Consider the following 11,484-nt stretch of genomic DNA (forward strand, 5'->3'; position numbering starts at 1 on the left):
CTTACTTTGTCACAGCTCTCCTGAAAATAAAGCTAAGATATTTTGTAATACCTCCTCTTATATGATTTATTAGCTATGTTTTGCTTGATTGGAGGAAAAGGGATTTAATGTATGTTGCTGAAGTCAACCTTTAGCATGATGCCATAAGAAGGTAGTGCAGTCAGCAAGAATCCTGAACTTCTAACCCATCCCTTTTCTTTTTTCCATCAACCTAACTGTATCCAATAATTCAATCTGTCAGAAACTGCCGAACAGCATAAATCTGGGTCCTGTGTGACTAGTAAGTTAAGTTGTCATCTTTCTCTGTAATCATTTATTAATTAGTTGGAAAAACAAGTAGATGAAAATAAATGTACTTGGGTTTCCTGCAACCAAAAGAAGATGATAGTTTAACTCTGCTTCTCTCATTTTAGAATCAACTTTTTAGAAAAGTGAAGAGAAAAATAAGTGAAAATCTTAATATTCTGTGTAGCCATTCTACAGCAACCAACAAAGACTTTACTAGCCTCCGAAGCAAAAGTGTTTCAGGATTTCTAGAATAGTATCAGCCATGAAAAATTTGACACTTACTGCCTGCTACCTTGGACTTGATGATTTATTTACACACTTACAAGATTCAATTTTCAAAACTTCAAATTAATGTAGGGAAGGAAGATTTTAAAAGGACACTTCTAAGCAGTTTAACGTAAATATATAGAAATATTTGGGATCCTAAAAAAGCACCAAGAACTTTTCAGATACTTTTGAGAGTTAGGTAATTAAAGATTATGTCCGTTTCTCATTGCAACAGTAAATGGGTAATGAAAAAATAAAACCTTAAAAATTTTCACTCTATTAATCTGATCCAAGTCAACAAAGTTACCAGAAGTAAAGTTTTAGTGCCTATTTCAATATGTTTTGGAACACATTTGATGCCTATTTCAAATTCTGATGTAATTTAAGAAGCAGCTCCATCAGTCCACAGAACACTCACAGTCTTTTTATTAAATTAAATTTATTTTCACCAGTCTTGTGTAGAAGTAACAATTTTCTACTCAGAATCTGCTAAAGAAGACTAACTGCTGAGAAGACAAGTGCAATGTTTTAAAGAATGAATAACTTCTTCAAAAGCCATCAGAAATGTGTAATAAGAATAAAATAATCTTTTCATTATTTTTGAAAGATCAGATGCTGTAACTGCATGTATTCTTAAACAAAAGACATTGATTGTTATGTCTTATATAACGGCAAAAGAGTTGATGTAAGAGAAAGGGTTAAAGTAGTTGATATTCAGGAACAAGGACCTTGTCAATGCTAATGGGTTGCTATGACATTTACTTAGTGCAGAAATAAGACAAATAAGTATTTGCTTTTCTCAGTAGCCCAGCTACCAAGTAGGACACGAAGTGAGAACAGCTGTGATACTGAAAGTGATATGCTTTCCTGATTTATTCTACTTTCTTCACACTGAATAGTTGGCTCTGGCTCAATAAGCTTTCATGCATACATGTCACTGTGAGCAAGGGTAAGAAAATAACCCCTTACACTGAAATAAATATTAATATGCTATTATTGACTGCTACAAAAAAAATGATAATTTATCTCACACCATCATGTATTTGTGTCCACATCTGCAATATAATAGATTTCATAAGCCATAGCCTCCTAATTTTACTGATTTGAAGCTTTTAGAAAATGAAAATGGAAAAAACAATCAAGAAACTATTAAGTATTAGGAGGAATGGGAAATATATTTTTGAATCAGATGGATGAGAGAATACTATAAGGAGAGAGACAGTGTTGTGTGCATTGGAACCCAAACCCCCTCTCAAAGGCTGAATTATAGATACAGTCCTTGTCATACCTAATCAGCTTTTGCTGTCATGAGGATGTTCATTTTCATTAGCTAAAACGTGTTCCAGAATGTAGAAGACAAACAAGGAAATCTGACACTGGCATTTGATCTTGCAACTTTTCACTTTCTACTCTCAACAAAGAAAAATACAGTAAGGAAATCAAGCTACTCATCAGAAAACAAGCATAGGTTTGCTCCACCTTCCTGAAGCTATGTAGCAGTAGTTTCTTTCCTATTCCATGGATCTGGACTGCAGAATAAGAGAACTGGATTTAAAAATTATAGCAATAATACAAAAGCTCTGCTTGAATAACTTCTGACCTAGATATGTCTGTAGACATTTGAAGAAAATATTTGATGTATATATTCCATCAAGAAACCAAAGAGAAAGAAAAATACACAGAAATAATTAGAGAATCTGTGGAAAATAACCTCACAATACATGTAGAAGCTGAATTTAATAAACAAATAAACTCCCAGGATATCTAGAAAAAAATGAAAAATATGATTAAGAAATACCTTAATATAGCAGTGAATTTATTAAAAATTACATTTATTGATTTTTTTTAGTCTGACACTTTCTGGCCAGGTTCTTTTATATATTCCACATGTGGAAGGTTTAATATTTATTATGCTGAACTGTTGATAGGTGCTCATCTACAATAAAGGCCACCCTTTGGTCCCCTTTGTGATGAGATGAAGTCAGCTTCCTTGCAACATTTGTGGTTAGTCCCTCCCTGCATAACTTTCTGGTCTTCATGGACACATCTCCCTTGCTTATCGCCTGTGAGTCTTTTCCCATTCTAGGGGTTTATTTCTTAGTCACAGAGATAGAATGCTACAAATCTGTAAAAAAAAAAAAATATGTTGTGTCAACAACATCTAGAATCTGATAAATTGTTACAATCCAAAATAACAGTCATTGAGAAAATAACAAAGAATAAATTGCAAAATATTTTTTTCAGATTTTCTAATCTAAGTTGGGAATGTTATTAGACCTTATTATCTTTTTCAGAAATTAGTCATCCTAGAAATTTCAGCTGGACTGAACCTTCTTCAAGTGATCAGAGCAGAAATATCTTAAAGGGATCACTCTGCATTATGGTAGCTGATGGCTATGTAGGACTTCTCATTATCTTAGTTACCATAGTCATTAGATTTTTTTGTCTTTTTACTGCATGATATCAAAAATTCCAGGAGCTCATTTTAAACATGAAATTTCATGTTCAGATATAGTGATCATGAGATGTTTACAATGTAATATTCATAGAAGGCAGTGGAAAGTCCAGCAGTTAGTAAGGGTCTCATGTCAGCTAGTTAAGATATTCACTCAGAATGAAAAGGTCTAAGTTGCTTCAAGAGCTATTTATACATGTTATCCAGTGTCTGTCTCATGTAAAATGTATAGTTTTTGGAATTCAGAACAGAATCCCAGTCTCTTTTCTCAAGTGAGATTTTGAGCCAGTAGGCTGCTGAGTTGTCATTATGCTTGCTCTCTTTCTGATCCTATAAATTTTAATTATTTTCTGCACGGTGGAACAGCTTCAAAATAAGAGAAAAAATATTCTTAACCCCAGTATAGCCTACAGCCCAGATATTAAGTTGAGAGTCTTGGATGTGATGCTGAACCTTCTCCTTACTGATTATTATATCTCTGCCAGTATGTGTAAATGGGAACATATTTTGGATAAGCACACATGACTTTTTACTATCAGTTCTGCTCCAGAAAGGAAAGAGACAATGATTTTTTCAGCTGTATTTATATCACATCAAACAATTACAGAAAGTATTTGGAGAAATTACCAAGTCTTCTGTTCTCATTGTACTTATGTGTTTCATTAGTTCTGAAACTTTCTAAAGATCAGGATATATGTGTATACACAAAAAACAGAATGTGAAAATACATGGGAAAATAATTGGCAAAACTTGAAGCATACATTGAGTTTCACATTATGACTAATGGGCTGAATTATATCTATAGTTTACATTTATCCCTTGTACATCCCAGGTGAAAGGCTTAACTTTGAGTGATTAGCTTAGAGTTGAACTTTCTCTGTTTTGGTTTTTTTTTTGTTTTGTTCTGTTTGGGTTTTTTTTTTGTTTTGTTTGTTTGTTTTTTTAAGGAAATATTGGCTTAGCTGCTTTCCAACTAATAAGAGTTTTTGATTTTTGAACAGCTCTACTGCTAACTCACAGGAGAGGCATACTAACCTGAGCACATAAAATTTTTCATGGTATCATTTTCAGGTATAGTGAGAGTGAATTAAATGCATAAAATTTTATTCACACTATTTTACCAAATAGCTTCTAATTTATATGGACATCTGTGCATCTGTCCTTATGAACGTGATGATAACGCTCCTTCCTTATGGAAGTAATAATGATCATTGTATGATAATATCCACTGTCATAAATAAATACACAATTAAAAATACAAAAATTACCCTTTAAAATAATCAGGGTATTTTATAAATTCAAACTGTTTGGAAATAAAATATTAATTATTTGTTGAATTGTTGAGACCAAATGCTCAGAATTTAAAATAATGAAGTTACATAAAATTACCTGGCTACAGGAATCTTCTAACTCTATAATTACAATTGTAATCTCCCTGTTCTGTAGTCTAATGAAGTTCAAACTCCATTTAGTAATTGTCTTGCCTCATGTATTATCCTTATGTTTATCTTATGACTATGTATTTTTAATTTGTCTCCTTTTTAGGGCATTTGTTTAATTGCATGGGCAAAGATAAAAATAAAGTCAAAACTCACTGAAGAGAAAGAGAAAGAGGATAAGTGTGCCTGCTTTAGGATCCCTTGACTACTTACTACCAAGCTTACAAGAAGCCACTTCTTGTCATTCATTAGGTAGAGGAGCAGAAAAAATTTAATTTCTCAGACTGAAGGCTCTCAGTCCTGCTTTACTGATAACAACAGTGCATCAGACCCAATGGAATATTGGGTGAATTAACACCTTTTACATAATTGCAAAAAATTTGGCACCGAAAAAAATAAGGCCACTTTTGCAGGTGAATCTGAAACTCAAAAGTTAACCAGTGGACCTGTTACCCACTGCAAATCATAGAATAATTCAGATTGGAATGTACCTCAGGGTCTAAACTAATCTCCTGCTCAAAACAGTGTCCACTACAGGTTCAGATCAGGTTGCTCAAAGTTTCTGTTTTGCTCAAAGTAGGTCTGTTTTGAAAATCCTTAAGGACAGAGGTGACACAACCTCTCTGGGAAACCTGCTCTGCTGCTAGATAATTTGGTTTTTACTTATATCTAGTTTTATATTGGATCCAACAATAAAATCATTGGCGCATTTCAGCATCAGCCAATCGCATTTCAGCAAACAGACAAACAAATAAAAGTCCAAAAGGTAATTTTTTCTGTATTAAAATTACAGAATAGGGTCATAGAAAAATTGAGGTTGGGAGAGACCTCAAAATTCAGTGTCATGTCACCAGACCAGGTTTATCAATGCCTTTGCTTAGATGGGCTATTTTCTCATTTGGCAGGCATTTGCTTTCAGTAAATAACACAGAATTTTAAAGAAAACACACAATGCTTTCTGAATGCTATGCCTTGTGTATTTTATTCTGGAAAATTATCCATAGGAAACTGTACCCTTTATGTTTAGCTGCTTGATTAAGTTGAAAAGGAGCAATGAGTTATGCAGTTAACTATCATTTTTCATCTCTTCATTTGGATATCTGCTTGCAGCTGATGTCCCTAATGTCATTTAGTTATTGGTTTCCATTTATTCTTCTATGATTCTATTTGTTCATTTTCTCTTCCACCAAAAGAAGCAAGCCATAACTCTGTAACTGACTCTGCCCTTGCAATTTTAAAAACTGGAAATTCTTTTTAGATATTTATGTCCTATATGGAAAGGCAGAATACGGATAACATATCAGCCAGTAAGTTCACATCTGTTTTCAACAGAAAGGATGCATAACTTCCCTGCTGATTTTGCCTAAAGCCTTTTTTATTCTTTTGACTTTTTACCTGTGCAAGCTGATAATTAGAAAAGAAGATAGCAACTTTTTTAAATTACAAAAAGTCTTTAAATAATTAGATAAGTAAAAAGAAACTGTTGTCTGTTTATTTTCTGTCTCAATATGTATGATTTCAGCTATTCTATGATTTTGTAATTATTCCTGTGAGGTGCAGTGTACAAGCTGTTTATATGAGATGAATGGAAGCATGAAAGGTAAATGCTCCATTACACTCATAGTGTATTGCTTCTTAATTTATATCTTGCTTTGGGCAATGCAGGGGATTATTTTGGCAATTTCTGTACGGCTGTTTCAATTTCAGTAGATTTATCTCCCAAGGCTGCTTTTATTTCTGATTTGAAAAACGTTTGGTAGACAGAAATTTCACCATGCATTTGTCAGATATATTTCCTACTTATCTTATTTTGCTTATGGCAACATAGTGGTTTAAGGAGGGAGAGAAACATAATGACCATGAATTTCTTTAATAGGACAGGAAAATGTAGAGCTTGAAGACAATGAATATAACTACATTTTTATGAGCAATCATATAAATATATTGTTAATTTTTTTTCTCTTAAGCAACATACTCAAAATGAGAATAAAAGTTACTAAAATCAGCCTGAATAGGTCTTCTGTATATTTCCCAGAGTATTTCTTCTGCCTAATCTAAACCCAGTACCACTGGAAACCATTAGTTAAATGAACCTTAATCGCAATAGGCAAATACTTTTCTACCCAAAGCTGTTTTCTCAGCATGAGTCACTGTTAGATGTGAAAAACCACTTTGACAAGAAATAACAGCCTGACAAAGAAAAGTGAGCTATTCTTAAGAGTTGCTTTCTCAATTCGAAGCAGAGTATCTCTATCATTCACATAAATAATTTTTGTCCAGAGGAATTACTCTTTTCTCAACACATTGAAAAATCTGGTGGAGATGGAAAGGACCACCACTCCATGCCAGGCCTAACATTACAATAGTAGCTTGTGCTGATCTTGCGTGGGATAGAGCAGAATTTCTTCTTAAAGCCCACTTCTTAAAGGAAACAAGGAGAGAAACTTTCACACTTGTTTAAAAGCAAGTTTTTTGTGAGTTTATCCACTCTGTAACTGCACAAAGCATGGGAAATCTATTTAGTGACTTTCAAGGTTATAGAATCTGGTTTGGAAACTTAGAAAAGTTCACATAGATACAATAGCTACTGACATTTTTTAATAACTATTAAAAACACCACGGACATTACAACATTTATATTATTTACATTCTTGTAGGAAATATTAACAGCCAGAAAGTTAGCATTTCAATTTTTATGTACATATCTGGATAGAATGTCTGGACTCTGCCATGTTTGGACTCTGCCCGATGGAGACAGACATGAACAGAGTTTTTCAGATTTAGAAAAAGGTTTATTTTTATGCAGGTATAAAAATATCTTGAAGCTGGAGCTGTGACCATGAATAAAAGCAAGGACATTTTAAGCGACTATTTGCTAGTAACCTCTTTTTTAAAAATCCTGGAATTTCCTTTAAATATAATAACTACTTTCACCATAACTCATATTGATATAAGAGGAAACATGATGGATAGTTTTCTTTTATGCAGCAGATTACTGACCTGGGTTCTTATATAGAGATGTTTTGAAAACTATTTACATCTAATTTAATATCAAACCATAGTCAAACTGACTTAGGTACTCTGTCTTTATAACATCTTTCAGTCTTTCAGACTATCTTACTGTTTCATATCTATCAGGATACACATAAAAACTAGAACTTTTGTAATGGAAACCTAGTTTCTTAAGTGCTCAGCAGTTACAATGTTACAAGTAAGGGCTGATTCAGATACCGTGTCAAATCAGAATAAAAGGTGCAATGAGTACGAGTTTCTAACATTATCGATGAATGCTTCAGTTACCATGCATTTTGACATAAATCTTTCCAGCGCTAAATGTAAGGCTGTATATAACAGAGAGAAAATTCATTTTTAAAGTCAGAACCCGAGAGAACTAGATGATGTTTCAAAATGAATGTTGTCTGCATCAGTATGCCTTCATGCTATATTACCTTGAGATAATTGAGATACCTTGGACATGACAGCAGCAAAGACACATAAGTTATATATATTTGCATGGGTAAATATAGCCTGGTAATTCAAATTAATAGGTCAAATTTTATAAAAAATTAAAAGGAATATGATGACATTAGGTATGGACTTGTGCTGTACATAGGTGGACATTTGAATTGCATTGCATCATTGGAAAGACACATAGATATAAATAAATTCATATATATATATATATATATATATATATATATATATAAATAAAACATATATTGCTTAAAATAAATTGTTAATTATACAGTTTGGGTACATCTTTGTTAATACTATGCATTTGAAATTATTAGCTTGAAAGACCTAGATTTAATTTTTCTATTTTTTAAAAAAAATTTTGCTATGAGAAAATAAAAAAATGAGATGTCATTTTAAACAACAATGTTCTGCATTTTCCTATAACATTTAAATATAAAGTTGCAATATGCTCAAACCACTCAGGAAAAAACATTGAAAATGCCTGTGTCCATTTCTAGGCAAGTAAGGCTTCTCATTCATCTTTCTTGCAAGGAAGAAATAAGGAGGAAGATGTAAACTCAGTTGTCAAGAAAATGTAAGTTGAAGAAGGGATTTTTCTGATTTAAGTTTCATATTACTCGAGTACTTAAGGAGCACTTTTAATCTAAATTTTAATATATCAGCTATTAGTTTTTTCTTTTTCTTTCAACTTTCGTTTTTTTTCTGAAGGCAGAGAAATTTGACATTAGTCATATGTGTTGGCTTAGAAGTTGCTTGATTTGCTAAGTGGGGCATAAAGTAACACTCAACTTTGCTCCTCATTTATAATTTAACCCTGAAAGGGCTATTTTGTGTTTTAATATATTTCTATAATTCCTTAAAATCTTATAGTAGGATATAACAAAAAATAAGAATTTAAGCAATAATTTCTAATGTAAAGTCATGAGAAAATTAATTTTATGAGATCCAGTCTTGAATTATGTTTTTAGTATTTGACACACTTGCCAGTGTCTACTGAAATTGTACTGATGGTACATGTAGTTGACTCAATTTGGAAAGAGGAGGTGTCCTAGTTTAGGGCAAATTTGTGGAAAACCCTCTGAAAGGAGCCCCCAGGAAATAAACCCCCACGGCCCCTCCCCACCCACCTGGTTCAGGGAAAAATTTCCTCTGAGAGAGAAAAGAACCTGTTTATTCAATGAACAAAGCCCTCCCCATCACCAAAACAATTAACAACACCAGATGACAACAAAACTCTTTCACCACTCTGAAGAGATGAACAAATCCAGAAAGTCTTTCCTGGGTGGTTGCCCGGGTCTGGACGCTGGGGATTGCTCTCCAGCACTGGGGATGGCTGCTGCAGATCACGAAATGCAGGCTCCTGATGTTCCTTGGTGTTTCCCAGATCCCAGTCCGGAGCAGGTTGGATAGTATTCAGGAAGAGGAAAGGAAAAAGCAACAGTCCAGGGAAAGGATTTGACTGCTTAGCTAACCTAACTAGGAAGCAAGGGCAAAAGCAGAAGCAAGCAAAGCAAGCAAGCAAAGCAAGCAAGCCAAGCAAGCAAGCAAGCAAAGCAAAAGCCAGCCAGCCAGCCCTAGCCTTTTCTAGACAGCAGACCATGGCGGGAGGTGAACCAGATGATAACAGGCAAAACAAACCTTCACTTTCAGAGTCAGTTCTGAAAGCACAGAACATAATATCAAACATAAACAGAATACATGATTGGAGATACAAACACCATAACGTCACCCTAGGACAGGAGGACAGTCTTCCATTTCACTTCCAGAACACTGTGTGTATACAGCAGCACTGAACACATTGAAAATGTGTTTTATTGAAGAAACATAATATATCTGGGTTTCTGGAGGACCACACAACAGAGGCAGAAAGATATAGAGACCTCAAGACTGGATGTGATACCAGGTTGGTCTCATGAGAGTACACTAAAGGGGGAGAATCCTCTCCCTCGACCAGTTGGCCACACTTCTCTTTATGCAGTCTGGGATACTGAGCTGCAAACAGATTTTGCTGGCCCATTCTCAATTTTTTTCATCTACCAGTACCACAGGTAAAGAATTTGAAGAATTTGCCGCTCATTTGTAGTTTCCAATGTTTAAAGAGTAACACAAAGTTTGTGATCAAATTGATGTGCACTCCTAACTTCTTCACTGATAGTGATCCTATCTAGTATCAAAAAAAAAAAAAAAAAAAAAAAAATCATAGTATTTCCATCTGGCTAGAAGATTTTGGCATATGATGAGCTAGCCATGGCCTTTGCCTTTGTTACTCACATTTTCATCAATCTCTTGGCCAGATAACAGAAATGTGATATACCTGGGCAAGAAGCCTGGAGTGTTTAGGAAACTCCAACTAAATACAGAAGTACAGACCACCAAAAACATGTCACAGCTGTGCTGTACTTTCTATAGTAGCTTCCATAAAATTATGTTCATGACAGAATGTGGCTTCAGTCCAAGGTATCTGAAAGACCTCCAGAAGTTCCTAGATAAAGACTGACAGTTTGGCTCTTCTAACACAATAGATAACATCTTTTAAGAGGTAGATTTTTTTCTTAGGAACTTCTAGTCTACCAAAATAAGAGATTATCACTGACTACTAGTTGAGTATCACTATCACATTTTGAGATGTTTTATAGATTAGTAATAGCATTTTAACCCAGGGCAATGTTTAACTATTTGTAGCCCTAGAAAAATTTCCTATGAAAATGTTGAATTTCCCGTCTGTTGTTTCAGCAATTAATCTTCTAACACTACTATCTCCATTCTTATAGATATATCTGTATATTAGAAGTCTTTTGTGTCAGCTCTTCTTCCTCCTCTCTAATCTCTTCCCTTCCATCCCCTTTCCTTACCTCACTTTGAACCTTTTCCAGAAGACCATATACTTCTAATCATTCTTGTCCTTTGCTTGTTCACAATTTCTTCACTTCTTTCTTAAATTGTGATGCCTAAAGCCAAACAGCCCTTTTCCCTGGGGTCTCTGGTGTATTTTCTCCCCCCCAAGGATTTAGCTGTCATTTTACAGGAGTTCAGCTTTGATACATTCCAGCTGTGGAACCTTGACTCAGACTGCTGAGACAAACCCATGATAAAGTGATAAGTGATATCTCTAAATTGATAAGTCAAAATTACAGACGACTGCTGATCTGCAATCATTGTTAGACCAAAAATTCAGCAGCAAAAACACTGACAGGAAAAGATAAAATCTTAAAAAAAACAGTGGAGAGAGGATGGTTGGAGGGTAACTAGTCCAGGATAGTCAGGATCAGCCATGCTGGATTCAGACTATCAGGGCTGTCACTGGTGATGGAGCTAGACAAAGGTGACAGCCCTTGATGATGGCTCCCAGGTGCCATGACCCCTGACCCTTCCCTCCTCACCAGTCTGGCTAGTGAAAACTCTCTAAGTGTTGTACCATCATACCTAACTTCATAGTTTGCTAAATATTACCCAATTTTAATGTGCATTATCTACTACATAATTGATTTAGGCTTCTGAGTTACACATACTCTGCATGAAAACTCTTTGTGCCCAGCTAATGATTCCTGAAAAAAGCCA

This window comes from Taeniopygia guttata, chromosome 3 (assembly GCF_048771995.1).
Source record: "Taeniopygia guttata chromosome 3, bTaeGut7.mat, whole genome shotgun sequence".
NCBI lineage: Eukaryota > Metazoa > Chordata > Aves > Passeriformes > Estrildidae > Taeniopygia > Taeniopygia guttata.